Source organism: Hordeum vulgare, chromosome 2H, assembly GCF_904849725.1.
Source record: "Hordeum vulgare subsp. vulgare chromosome 2H, MorexV3_pseudomolecules_assembly, whole genome shotgun sequence".
In the NCBI taxonomy this organism is placed as follows: domain Eukaryota; kingdom Viridiplantae; phylum Streptophyta; class Magnoliopsida; order Poales; family Poaceae; genus Hordeum; species Hordeum vulgare.
The window spans coordinates 170,425,115-170,438,380 of record NC_058519.1 but is presented as its reverse complement, the minus strand read 5'-3'; positions in this window follow the sequence as shown (position 1 = coordinate 170,438,380).

Here is a 13,266-nt window from a genome sequence, read left to right as displayed (position 1 = left end):
CATAGTGGTTGACAAAGGAAGGGAAATCGCAAGAGCGATGGGCACGAGTTCTTAAGAGAAACATCGAAGAGTATCATCGGAGTCTTCTGACGAATCGAGCCATCATCTAGAATGAGAGACTCTACGGAAGGAAGTATTTACGAGAACCTATAGTTAGAATTAGTAAAATCTTTAACCCGAAAGAGAAGAGAGTGTAGAACCCAGAGTATAGAAAAGGAGTAAAAGATACTAATACCACCCAATTGAGATGTGGGCCCGTAAGCCACAACATCAGTGTTAGTAAAGGAGTTGGAAAGGGGGCTACCTACAGGCAGTCGGCTTTGATACCAACTAGTGACGCCCTCAATTTAATCGTAGGCTAATCATACACGCAAATGCGTACGATGAAACTCAAGGACTCATGGGAAGATATCACAAGACAACTCTAGACACAAATAAAACAATACAAGCTTCGTATTACAAGCCAGTGGCCTCGAGGGCTAGAATACAGAAGCTCGATAAACACACGAGTCAGCGGAAGCAACAATATCTGAGTACAGACATAAAACATGGGGTGCCTTAGAGAAGGCTAGCACAAAAGATACAACGATCGAACGAGGCGAGGCCTCCTGCCTGGGAACCTCCTAAGTACTCCTGGTCCTCAGCGGCCTCCACGTAGTAGTAGGCACCATCAGTGTAGCAGTTGTCGTCGGCGGGAACCTCCATCTCCTCGGCTCCATCATCTGGTCGCAGCAATGGATCAAGGGGACAAGGGGGGAGCAAAGCAACAGTGAGTACTCATCCAAAGTACTCGCAAGTCTTACATCAGAACTTATTCTAAGTATGCATCAGTATATGCATCAGTATCAAAGAGGGGGGGGGGGGGTGGTTATATGTGGACTGACTGCAGCAACGTGAGAATAGAGAGAAGGCCTAGTCCTATCGAAGACTAGCAACTTCAGGGTCTTGTAGCAATAGACGAGAGTAGAACAGGTAACACAATTAATAGTCATATTGTTGCAGCATTATTAATATGAAGTCACACCCAGAGATCCTCCCTTGACTCCCTACAAGGAAGCAATCCCGGGGCAACTAATTCCAGTTAAGTAACAGTTGTAGTTGTATAAGATCAGGGCACAACTTCAAGTCGTCCTGTAACCGTGGACACGACTATCCGAATAGTTAATTTTCATCCCTGCAGGGGTGCACCATGTTTCCCGTCATGCTCGATAACACTCTGGCAAGACACACTTTTCTGGGCCCTGCCCGGCCTCGGAATATCGACACGTCGTAGCCCCACCTAAGACTCAACAGAGAGGCCAGCCCACCGGTCTAACTCTTAAGAACAAAGGGTTCGTGGGCCCACTTTCCCTTCACGCTCCTCCATGATGCGAGGGCGGCCAACGTCAGTCCTAGCACACCTTAATACAAGAGCGATGAATCTCTGGACCACTCGGGTGCGCGCTGCTACATCGCTGACGTTTGAAGAGCTTCGGCTGATACCGCGACATCGAGTACCCATAATTCTTCCCGCGTAGCCGGTGAGTGCGAAAAGGTCTCAGACCAACCCAAATCAAGTACCCAAATCCATTATCATTTTAATTAGGTCGCCGACACAGACACGCGGGAATCCACCCGCTTAACAACTAATCACCAATGATCCAAGTAATATGGTCGAGTAACTGTGTGGTTGTAACATCGGGGGGAATTCGAGGTATCACCCTCGTTGGATTCTGAATGATGTATTGGTCAAGGTGGACCTAGAGAAATCACCCTCGAGTGTCCCACACTTGAGGGGTTCCACGGCAGAGGCATCGTCGGGAATGGTGAAAGAGGAATCACCCTCGATAACCACGACCGACTAGATGTACTATAGAGATATCATCATGAGTACTTCGCGAGGTGTCACCCTCGGTACCCGATAGTAGCTGTGTAGCGTCGTACAACTAAGGGGGTGTAAGTGTTGTGCCGGGTCTGGCTCGTCGATTAGGGATCGAGATTTGAAAACAAAGCGGGGCAACTGGACTACGGGGTCAGAGGGGAAGACTGGTTCGGCTATACTAAACAGTTTAAAGGTACAGGTACTGAAAGTAGCAGTTCATCAAAAAGAGGCTATGCATCATAAATAGGAGCTAATTACAATAGTAGCAAAATACTAATGCAAGCATGAGGGAGAAATACATAGGCGATATAGGGATGATCAAGGGGGTTCGCTTGCCTTGCTTTTCTGCGGCAAAGGGCTGGTCGTCGGGAGGGTAGGTGTACCCGGCAGCAGCGTGAGTCTCGGGGTCCACCGATAAGATGAGGGGGAAGAAACAATAAATAATAACAACAGTAGCAACACTAAGCATGACATGCAATATGCATGCTAGGCATGAGCTAGCGCAGTAACGTCCGTCATAGATGGGTCGGAAGAATACCTGATGATATTTTCCGGGTCTCGGGCTACTACCGGTTAGACTGAAAACGATGGAAAAGTTCCACGCTTGCTATGCTAGGGACGCGTGACACACAAATGGACCGTGTATCCGGGTTCGTCTCGTTCTGCTCATCAACTTTCATGTTGAAAATATTTTGATCTGACTTACGGATTATTTTATGTTAATTTTTAAAGTTTTATTCAATATTTAGGAATTAAAAACATATTTAATTAATTTGATTAAATGCAATTATGACATCAACAAGATGTCATGCTGACATCAGCAGTTGACTGGTCAACTGACCAGTGGGTGCCATCTGTCATAGACACAATTTTTTAATTAGGTTTAATATTAATTAATCAAACTAATTAAATGGGGGACCCACGTGTCATAGTCAAATAGGATAATTTAATTATCCTAATAAACATATTATCCAAATATCTATTTAATTAATTAACTAATTAATTACATAATATATCTAATTATCTATTTATTTATTTTATTAATAAAAACACATTTATATTTTTTGTTTTATTATTTATTTTTCTTACAAAGGGTGTGGGGCCTCCCTCTCATAGACAGTGAGGGTGTTGGCCCACCGGTAAGTGGCATTGGCCACATACACACAAAACACACATACACATATTGTATTCTTTTTACATACATGCATATATACCCAATACATACACACATACATACATGATACATACATATGTATAATACATTTTCATTTTTTTTCTTTTCTTCTTTCTCTCATCTCCAACCTCTGTGCTAACAGGGAACTCTCAACACACACAAAGAGGAGGCAATCTCCACATCCTCCTACCGGAGCCCAACAACGTCGGAACGCGGCGGCGATCGTCGGAATGGAACCGGGAGAGGGGTGTTCTCACCCACGTTGTAGGGGGGCGGGTTCGCGAAGCTCGGTGGAGCCGTTGAGGAGGAGGATGGGGAAACCCGCGGTGCAGTTCCAGTGAGGAGGAGCTTCGGTGGGGGGGTGTTGTCCCGGTGAGGAGGGGGCCGGCCGAGGCGGCCGGCGGCGGGAGGAGGGCCGGCGTGGACGGGAGGTGGCCCCGCGGGGCACGGGCGCCGGTGGCGGCGGCTCGAGGAGAAGCAGGGGAGGGGTCCTGGCGGCATGCGAGGGAGAACGCCGGTGAGGGAGGCCACCGGCCTGCAGGGGCGTCGGCGTCGGCGGCTCCAGGGGCGAGCGATGGGAGAGGAGGGGCGAGCGGGATCCATGGGAGTGCCACGAGAGGGATTGGGGGCTGGGGGGCTCGCGAGGGGAGAGAGAGCGAAGCGACAAGGAGAGGTAGGTGGGGATTGATCGAGATCTGGGGGCCATGGGAGGGAGACGAGGGGAGAGATGGGCGCCCGAGCGAGGGATGGATATGGAGCGGGGGTTGGTGGGGTGCGTGGGGTTCCTCGCGTGGGGGAGTGTAGGTGGCGAGGGGAACAGGGCAAAGGGGATAGGTTAGGCAGCGAAGAGGGGAGGGCTCCCTCGTCGTGGCGGCGGCGGAAAGGAGTGGCTGGGGCGTGGTAGGGTTTCACCCCTGGTGGGGGGGTGGCTTTATACCCCCACCCAATAGGTGGGTCGATGGGTGGTGGCCAGCTGGGCCACTAGGCTCAGTTGGGCCAGGGGGGTTAGTCTTTGTTTTTTTTTGTTTTTTTATTATTTATATTTTAAATATGTAGGGTTTTAATAAATTCTAAAAATTCCTGATTTATTTTTTATAAATCATTAGGGGATTTTTATAACTCACCTGACATCTTTATTTTTGCATTCGATAGCTTTCCCCGTTTGATTTTATTTTTAAATTTCAAATTCGAATTGTTTTGAACTAACGTGAGACCAACATTAGGGAATCACAGTGACGTGCCATCATTAGCGTGTGGTCACTATAGCTTAATAACAATCAGGACTGTAGCAAAAGTTGAGGATGTCACACATTACTTCGTAGAGAGGCAAGCATAGAAGCGGTCTTGAAGTGAAGTAATAGTAATAGGTGCAGGTAGCAGTAGACCTATTTCTTCATGGACATGATGCCTATATTTATATGATCATTGCCATGAAAATTGCATAACTATCCGCTCTTCTATCAATTGCCCAACAGTAATTTGTTTACCCACCGTGTGCTATTTTTATGAGGAACGCCACTAGGGAAAGGTATGGCCCCCGGGTCTATTCACAACATATTGCTTAAACCTCCAATATCTTGCTGCCATTGATTTTCTTTTATTTTATTTTTCACTTATACAATTATCTACACACCTTATTCGCTTCCAAATAACGAGACCAAGGGGATTGACAACCCTCTTGCCCGCCTTGGGTGCAAGTTATTTGTTCTTTTGTGTGCAGCTGCTAAAGACGGTTATGGTTGATATTCCTATTGGTTCGATGAACTTTCGTTTCATAAATGACATAAATACTTACCCACTTTGTGCTGCGATAACCTATTCCTCTTCACGCAAAACCCAATGCATATCGCGAGTATGAGGAAGGATTTCTAGCGCCCTTGCGGGGGATCATCATAACCAACTATCAAGTAACTCCATAGAAAAAATCATTCACTTGTTCCTCTTTTATTTGCTGGTATATTTAATTTGTATCTAATAAAAAAAGATATTTATCTTTGCTTGCTTAGTTTGTCACTAGATTGCATCTTCACTCTCTAGTTTGCTTGAAAGTTGCTACTATGTCTAACTTTATCATTGAAAAGGATTATGGGAGTAATTTCCCCATTGAGGAAACTCCCCCATAGCGAGAAGTGAAAGGTTTTTTTGTTGGAGAAGGGAATATCATGGGGATAGGTGTTATCCAAGAATTGTTCAATTGTATGGGTCCTTTAAGTTGCAAGGATACTCCTATCCTTAAAAGAACCAAGAGTTATGCCGATGCTTTTTCCACTCTTGTTTTAAAACTTGAAAGAAGATTTGTGTGCACTAACCCTAATTTTCAAAGGCTTTTCTATGAGTTCCTGGTTATCAAAGAACCTAGAGTTAAGAAAATAGCCACGCTTATCCTCATGCAAGAACTTGACTATATATTACGTGAAGCTCGGGAGATCTTTGAGCACTATAATATGAGTTGTGAATATCCCGTGATAGATGAAATTTTATACAAAGGGACTATGTGATTATATATGTGTTCAAGGATAATCACACTTATGAAGAAAACACAGCTAAAGAGGCCCCTCCTATCCATAGTATCCAACAAGTTTGCAATACCATAAATAAACAATACTCAAGGATAGTAAGAGAGAATAGGGAAGGGTTTAAGGAGAGCACCATTAAATATGATAATATATTACTTGATGATGTGTTCCCTCTTGTCTTTGAAAACATACTTATCAAGACAATGTGAAGGATGAAAAAACTTGAAACTATGCGATATGCCTAGCTAGGGGCGTAAAACAATAGCGCTAGTTGGGAGTCAAACCAATAGTTATCTTTAAATTTTCCTTTATTTTCCATTAGTGTGTGAAAATGTTATTATTTCCTGTGTAATAATTGTGATTCTATGTTTTAATTAGTGTTAGTGCCAAGTAAAGCCTTTGCGATTATTTGTATGATGAGTAGAATTGATACGGTGCAAAAACAGAAACTTTGACGCCCAGTGCATAATTTATTTGATTTTACTGGACGTATTTTTAAGCTGCATTTTGTACATAGAAATTATATAAAAATTATTCAGGTCGTCCTAATTTTTCAGAACTTTTGGAGTTATAGAAGTATGGCTGATAGATATGTTACTACAAACTATTTTCTTCTAAAAATATTCTGTTTTTGCATGCATAGTTTGCTTGTTTTGATTATGCTATGGATTATACCGGGGGGTATAAGCCATGGAGAAGTTAGAATACAGTACCTTATGCTAAAATAAAAGAATAATCGATTTATAATAGTACCTAAAACTGTTTATTATGTTGCCTATACTAATGGATCTCATGAAGTTTTGTTGAGTTTTGTCTGACTGAAGTTTTCAAGTTCTGGGTATATCTCGATGGACAAAGGAAGTGACAAGAGCCTAAGCTTGGGGATGACCAAGGCACCCAAGGTAGATTATAGGAAGGATTAAGCGTCTAAGCTTGGGGATGCCCCTGGAAGACATCCCCTCTTTCGTCTCAGTCCATCGGTATGTTACTTGTAGCTACATTTTTATTCATCACATGATATGAGTTTTGCTTGGAGCATCATTTTCTTTTGTTAAATTTCAATTTAAGTTTTCCACAATCATTTATTTTGTCCACACCTATTTTAGAGAGAGACACCATCATCATGATTTGTTATAATACTATATGTGCTTCACTTATATCTTTTGAGCTTAGTAGTTGCTCTAGTACTTCACTTATATCTTTTTGAGCACGATGGCGTGTAGATTTTATAGAAATATTATGCTCTTGTTCTTCACTTATATTTGTGTGAGATCTCGAGAAATGGTGATGGTAATTTGCATGAGTCATAACACTAGATAAAAAATAATGAGTATTCAGTGAGGGATAATTAAAACCATCATGTAGCACATATAGAGAAATTGGGGTTAATGATATTGATGTAGTGATATGAAAAGGTGTGAGTGCTTAATCATTAATTCAGGGAGGTGTTGATATTAATAGATGTTAAAACTTCTTGAGCATCTGAAAAATTAAAAGGGTATGGTGATGATGTGTGAGCATTTCTAGTCCTTGTTGAAAACCTAGTGTTGTTTCGAGTTGGAGTCGCGCGATGGTTAATTCATGCCAACGCTCTCCCTTGGGGAATGCGTGTAGTACTTTGATTTGTGGTAAGAGTAATAAAACTTTGCAATAATTATATGATTTTTTATGACTAATTTTACAACATGGACATATGCAATCTCACCTCCTCATATTTGCTAGCCTCTCTAATACCGCGCATAGCCCATTCTCACCTCGAGCATTGGTGCAACTTTTGTCGGTGCATCCAAACCCCGTGACATGATATGCTCTGTTCCAAATAATCCTTATTAAATCCTCCTCCAAAGAGCCAGCATACTTACCTATTATGGCATTTCCGTAGCCATTCCTAGATCTATTGCCATGCAAATTCCATGATCACTTCACATGACTAGTTCGTTCATCATCATATTGCATTGAATGATCATATAGAGCTGACATAGTATTTATGGCAAAGCCACAATTCATAATAGCATTTGTGGCAAAGCCACCAAATATCTTATGCTGAATACATGTCATGCTAGATCATTGCACATCCTGGTAGACTACAAGAGGCATTCATATTGGAGTCATGTTGCTTCATTCATCATATGGAGTTATCCATGAGTTGTAAGTAAATAAAAGTATGATGATAATCATTATTAGAGCATTATGTCGGTAAGGAAATAAATATGGGGAGGCCAAATGAGCCCACCATAATAAAAACATGATTTAGTGAAAAATAGAGAAGGGACTTTACTACTACCCTTTACCACACTTGTGCCTCAAAGTGGCAGCATGTTGATCATGTACAGAGTCTCATGTAATATCATTCATATGCTAGTGGGAATCAAAAATTGTAAACTTGGCTTGTATATTCTGATAACGGGTTCCTCAAATGCCCTAGCTCTTCATGAGCAAGCAAGTTGGATGCACACCCCACCTAGCTTCAGTGGAGCTTTCATACACTTACAGCTCTAATGCATCATTTGCATGGCAATCCCTACTCCTTGTGTCAATATCTATCAATGGTTATCTCCATAATACATTGCTATGCCTAGTTGATATGAGACTATCTTCTCCACCTTTCAACCCGTTTGAAACCTACCACCTTACTCTATTCCACCTACATGTTATGTCCAATGGTTCATGCTCATGTATTGCGTGAAGAATAAAACATTGATGCATATTGAAAAGGTACGATCCAATTGCATGACTTGGGCACCGTGGTGCTTGACATTTGTAGTTATGTGGTGAAGATAGAGCCATGCCTTACTAATATAATAAAGATTGAAAGGGTTGAAATAATCTTTAAGGATCGTACACTTTGAAACATTAATTGTTTTGCTGCTTATACTTATGTATTTTGGAAGTGTTAATATTTTTTGATTCATCATTTATCAATGAGCATACATGCATAAGAATACATCATGGATAGCATGTCACGTCAACAACTCTGTTTTCATCATTTTCCTACTCGAGAACGAGCAGGAATTAAGCTTGGGGATGGTTGATACTACTCCAACATATCCATAATTTTTGATTGTTCCATGATATTATGCTACCATTTTAGAACACTTTTTAGGCACTTATCTAGCAATTTATATTATTTTTAACACTAACCTATTGACCCAGTGCCCACTGTGAGTTGTTGTTTTCTGCATGTTTTTTCACTTTTCAGGTCCACTAACAAATGAAGGCCAATTGACGTGAAACTTTTTGTGAATTTTTTGTGGACCAAAACAAGACCGTGGAGCATCTGAAGAAGGCACGAGGCCCCCATAATACAAAAGGGGGCGACATAGGGGCTCACCATGATGGCTTGTGGCCACCTCGTGGCTCTCCCGACCCCGTTCTCTCGCCTATAAATTCTTATTTATCCCAAAAGCTTCGAGAGAGGTCCCGAAACACTTTTTACGCCTTTGCAAGTTTTTTCCCGATGGGAGGCCATCTAGAGCTCTGTTCTGGTACTCTGTCGGAGGGGGATCGATCAAGGAAGGATTCTCCATCAACCTTGCTGCCCTCATTGTCACATCCCTAACCCTTAAGCAAGTTAGTCTTGTGCTCATGTTTTCTTTGCATTTGCATCTAAGAAGTTTCAACAAAAACAACAAAGTGGCAAAGGAAAAACTCAAAACCCTAGCCACTATTTCAATTAAAGAAAATCTCAAACTAGTTCACCTCAATGAACCCAAAATGGCCTCAAGAAATGTTCAAACTTTATGATAAATCATGAAAGTAAATGAGCATTGGAGAAAACTATTTTCTTCACACCTTAAGCATTTTCAATTAATGCAAAAGCCACTGGTTTCAAGTTTTAAATTTGAAATCAGAATCTATAAATTTCCAAAAATGTTGAAAACTTTGGAAATGGTTGGGAATGTTATAACAATATTTCAGGAGGTCTAAAATAGTTTTTACTGTTTGTTTTGGAGCTGAAATAATTAGCAAAACAATAGTTAGCAAAACAGAAAAAACAAAAACAGAGGAAAAAGGGAAAAGAGTTACCTATCGCCTATAGCCTGGCCCAACCCATCTAAGCCCGGTCGTCTTCCTCCCACCAGTAGGCAGCAGGAGGTGGCCGCCGCCTCCTCCGGCGCGGCCACGCACCTGTGCGCCTGCCTGGCCGCCGCCTCGTGCTGGCAAGGCCAAGGATAAGCTCCCCGAGGCCTCACCTATCCATTCCCCGCATCGGCTCTCTCCCTCCTCCCGGATCTCTTCCTCCTCCTTGCTGCCGCCATTGGAGCCGAGCAAAGCTTGAGATGCCCGAGCCCCTAGCCATAGGATCCCCTCCCAGAGCATGCCATTAGCTCCGCCTCGTCGCCCTGGTCCTCCCTGCAGAAGTCGGAGCCACCCCGAGCCCTGCAACGCCCGCGGCGCCATCGTCTTCCACCTCCGGCCGCCGGACCTCTCCCGTCGATTCGTCTCCCCCAGGCCTTCCCCGAGCTGTCTAAGCCCTGCTCTGCACTCCCCGTGAGCATGCGGTCGTTTCCCCTAAGTTTTTCCCGTCGATCCCCTCCTCTAGCTCTAGTTTCACCGGAGCCCGACGAGGACCGTCGCTGCCGCTCGTCGCCGGTAGCCCTCCCATGATCAGCTCGTCCTTCCGAGGGCACCAGCAGATTCAGGTCGACGCGTAGATGCTGTAGCAGCTCAGAACCGAGCGTAGTTTCCTCTGGATCAAAGCCCCGATGACGCCCGAGCCTTGGCCGCCGCCAAGCTCGTCGCCGGCGTCATCTCCGGCCAGATCAGCCCCGGCTAAGTGCAGAAATGGAGCTGCGGGAGATGTGCCGCTCCTTTGGTGCTCTCCGCGCAGCATTTGGCCCACTGAGCACCGTTTCTGAGCCCCTCCGTCGTGTTGGTGGTCGCCGGAGGCTCCCCGCCGGCGAGGACGACCTCGCCGCCGGTGGATCTCGGCTGGCCTGAGCCACTGACTGGTGGGGCCAGCCTCTGGCAAGTTTAAAACTAATAAAAATAAATCAAATAAGTTAATCAGTCACTGACATGTGGGTCCAGAGAGGTTAATCAGTTAATTTAGTTTAATCTTAATCTAAAATTGACCAGAGAGACTGACCAGTGGGTCCCACTGGTCAGGTTTGACTTTCAACGGCCAGATGGACCTGCTGATGTCATGCTGATGCAATAAAAGTATTTCCAGTATAGAAATAATTCCAGGAAATTGCTAAAACTTGTAAAATTCATAGAAATTAATTTGTAACTCCAATGAAAATAATTTATATATTAAAAAGTATCAGAAAAATTCAAGGATTCTGATTATGCTATTTTCAACTATGTTTGAAAAAGTTACAGAACCCTAAATTGCGGAATAAGGAATAATTCAATTGTTATAATCACTTTTTAAATGGAATTTGCAAAAATATTCAAATTTCATTATATATGCAATGATCACACACTGTCCTAGTTACAAATCAGTACCATAACATGACATTTCATGCATGTTAACATCAAGTTGATCTGAGCATCAGGTCGAATCAATTAAAACGGTATCTGAATACCCCGTTTGAAGTGATACCGAATATGATTCAAATCAACCCTAAACCTAATACATGTTGATTATAATAACTTATCACCTTGCATTCTCATGCCGTGCTCATGCATCATTTTGATTGCATATGATTGTTATTGAATGTTGCCATTTATTTCGGTAGGCTCCGCACCCCCGGATTCCACCGAATATTCGTCTGACGGATATCGTTCCTCCTCTGAGCAACAAGGCAAGCAACCCTTTTGATCATCCCAATAATTCCATGTTCTTGCTCCTGCACTTATTATTGCATTAAGATCAAATGCTTCAACTGCTTTTGCCACGATAGTTGAACCCACTTCCTTTGCATGACTTAACCTTGTCATAGTAAATAGCCAAACCTTGCAACCTAGCATACCTGGTAGTTGCTTGAGCCGTGATGTGCCTTATCCTGCTATGCATGCTATGCTTAGAGTGGTGTATGGTCTGTCATCTGGGAGATGAACAGAATTGTGGAATGTGTTTGGTGAGCAAAGGTTGTGTGTTGAACTTGAGTTGGTAAAGGTACCGGTGAAAGGCTGTGTAGGAGTACATGGCGGGTTGTTTCATTGGAACCGTCCTTAGGAACTGAGTTCCGTGTATGTATTCCAAGACTAGATACTACCACATGCTCGGCCCTGAAATATGACCCCGCTTGGCCTATGAATCGCGTAGTACTCGGTCCAAGAGTTGCAAGTAGTTTCTGGTGTTTATAGTAATGCTGGAGGCCGTGCATGGTGCTGACCTGAGAGGTGGACCGTGATGCGGTAGGCAGTGGCAAAGTGTACCAAGTGGCACCCAGATGGTGGGCTTGGGAACCCTGCGCACATCGTTTGAGGCCGTGGCGGAAACCTCGGCCGGACTTCCGTACGGGTTACTCTCAGATAGGCGATAAACCTGGACTTGGTACTAGTGTGGTTAACGGTCGTGGCCGACTCCCTCGCTGGGCTTCCACTTGAAGGTTGCCGAGGTGCATGACGTGCACATGGCGATAAGTGGCGAGAGCGTGTGTGACGAAGTACACCCCTGCAGGGTTATGATCTATTCGAATAGCCGCGTCCGCGGATATGGACTACTTGGAGACATATGTTGTTCATAGATAACTTCAATGGCTACTCATAAAATTGCCAAGATAAGCGTGAGTGTCGTGGACGGCATTTCCGTGCAGAGACGGAATGATTCCTCGGTAGTGTATTGTTGTGGTGTTAGTGGACTCGTGTGCGAGAAATCAAGTTGTCAAAATTATTTAAAAATGTAAGTGTCTAGCCACGAGTCATATGCTGGCTTCCCGCATGAAACCCCACAATACCTTTTGATACCTTACATGAGTAGTTAGTCATCCTAAAGTCTTGCTGAGTACCTTCGTACAAATGTTTGCTTAATAAATGTTGCAGAGGTTGCTAATGACCCTAATGGAGGGTTCTTCGTAGACATCGACGACGACGAGTAGCTGGTGTCCCAGCTACGATCTGGCCCTACGTCGGCTCTGTAGTATAGTCAGGCCATGTGCCTTCTAGTTGCCCTGTCTGTACCCAGACAGTTTATAACTCTTCCGCTGGCTTGTAATTGTATGACTGCTATTATGGGTCGAGAGACCCTTAATGTGTAATATTATGTGTGTGGCTCTTCCGAGCCTCTTAAATAAAGCCTGTATGTTTATGGTTATGTTGTGATGCCATCGATGTATCTATACATATCGGTATGCCATGCGTACGTGTGTCTTACTTGATATGTATGGGGTTCGAATACCTAGTCGTGAACTTTAGTAGCACTCCTTACAAGGAAATGCCCCTTTGTGATCCAACGAGCCTTGGTAGTTCGCTACTGCTCCGGACACATTGGTTGACCGGCATGTGTCCTTCTTAGCTGCTGTGTCTGTCCCCTTTGGGGAAATGTCACGCGACGTAATGGAGTCCTTGTAGCGTGCTATGACTCGTCTACGTTCGCTGATGACCGACACCTTCTTTGTTGGGTCATGTATGCCTGTCCTTGTGTGGTACTGCCACTTTGGTTTATGACTAGACATGTCGATCCGGGTTCTTTGACATTGGATTGCTAGCGACACTATCGCATACGTGAGTCAAAAGACGCAAACGGTCCCGGCTAAGGTAAGGCTGCAACCGTGGAGTTAACCGTGCGTGAGACCACAAAGGGATGCGATGTGTTACAGGCTGGA